Consider the following 2110-nt stretch of genomic DNA (forward strand, 5'->3'; position numbering starts at 1 on the left):
CATGATCTCAGTCACAAACCCTAGCTCCAGTAGAAGAACAACAAGAAGAGTCTAGTAAAAATTCACAGAGAACTGGTCCCAGTGGGACACATCTCAGAAGGTCAAACTAGAAGCACAAATCCTCCCATCCCTTGACATTCTAACTTTACTTTTTGAGACTGGAGTCCAAACAAGAGCTTAAGTCAGAAATTTCATGGCTTTCTCAGTATTCTGGTCCCAAAGCGAGCCAAAAATGTGAAAGAGATTCTTAAAGATGTTGTCTGATTCAATGCAATGCTGAAGGAACCTTGGCAATTTAAAGGATGTTAAGTCCATGACCTGGTCCCCAGACCTATTTTCAGAATAATCTCTTAAATAAAGTGGTGTATTGAAACAAAAAGTTGAAGCTGGGATTGATCAAATTAACCTGGCCGACTAAACAAATCAGTTTTTTCCCTAAAAATGGCCATGATCTGGTGGCAGGTATACTTGGTAAAGTAGGTACATATTTCTACAACTCAGTACCATACCTTTGTAGGTATACACCTATGGAAACAGCTTGGGAAGAGGACATATGTGACTTGCACAAATCTGAGCATTCTCTAAAGAAAGAGAGGGACCTTGTCCTATCTCTCAAGTTAGTACCAAATCAGTGTACTTTGATAGTCATAAACATTCTGTCTAAAAGCCATACATTTTCTCTCATATGATCAAAAGTTGTCATTTTATAAAAAACGAGAAGAGTCACACCTATTAAATTTAGATGCATTATTTCAAAAAGGCCCATTTTTAATAACAATGGTTAGCTCACACATATCACTAAACCAAATTTATCTCTTTTTATTATTTTCCAAAATTAACTCAAATAATCTTCTTCAATCATCCTTCATCTTTGAGTTAAACTGGTCCAATTCTCTCTCTCTTACTAAAATTCAAAATGGCAAATGTTCTGACTTTCTCAACACCCGTTAAAGATCCTAAAGTCAATAAAGCTCCAAAAAAACAGTCAGAACGATCCAAAATCAAACCTTTGTTTCTTTAACACCCCAACCCATAGAAGATATCTCTTTGATTCCTCAAATACAACCTATGTTAACTTTACCAAAAATTCAAAAACCCTTAACTGAGTCTATCCCCATCGAAACTTCCTTAACCATAAAAATTTTTGCTGAGTCAAACTTGGTAGAGGATTTAAATCAAGGTTTTGGCTTACCGATTGAACAAGAAATCTTTCAATTTGAAATTCCTTATTCCTCAGGAGAACCTAAATTATCTGAAGACTCTCAAATACCCATTTCTTCTGAAGAACTAGAAAATACAAAACTCTTAGAAACTCTAAAAGTACCTAGTTCCCCTACTCCCTCTGAGTCAAATCTCATTTTTTACCAACTTTGTGACAAAAAAATACCAGTAAAGAGGTCTGATCTTTCCAAAAGTGAAAATTGGGTAGTTAAAAATTTATTGTTGCTTACATATGATCCCAAGAAAAGCTCAGTTATTATTAAAGAATAAACAATTGCTAAAAAAGATTTTGTAACTAAGGATGGAGATATTATGCTACCTCCAAACAAGGAGGATGAGGAAGATAAGGATGAACCATCTCTGAGGTGGTCTATGAAGAAACAAAGGGAACCAAAGGGAAAGAAAAGGTTGTTGATTCTGCTATAAAGGTTGCGAGATCGTATTTTAGTAGGGGGTTTAAAAAGAAATTATTAGTTGATGCTATGAAGGCTAGCAAGTCTTCTGCTACTAAAAGAAGAAGGCTAAGAAAGTATTTGTAGTGGAGGAGGAAAATATTGAAGTTGTAGAGCTTAGAGATTATGAGAACATTGATCCTGATGTTGCTTTGGCAATGGAGAAAAGAAGAAAAGAAATTTATGTTTCAAGAAGGACTAGGTCCTTCCACTCAAAGTCTGGTAGACTTGTAGGAATGAAGCAGAAACACACTGCTGTGAAAAAAAAAAAAAAAGTCTCTGAGGGACCTGTTCCCAAGAAGAGAAAAGTTATAGAAAAGGAGGTGCCAAGTAGTGATTTCAAAAGAAGAATAAATGAGAAAGAAAATAAGGTTGGGTCTAGAGAACAAAGGAATGAGATTTTGAAAACACCAAAAGTATTATCTAGGAGAGTGTTT

This window comes from Capsicum annuum, chromosome 6 (assembly GCF_002878395.1).
Source record: "Capsicum annuum cultivar UCD-10X-F1 chromosome 6, UCD10Xv1.1, whole genome shotgun sequence".
Lineage (NCBI taxonomy): Eukaryota > Viridiplantae > Streptophyta > Magnoliopsida > Solanales > Solanaceae > Capsicum > Capsicum annuum.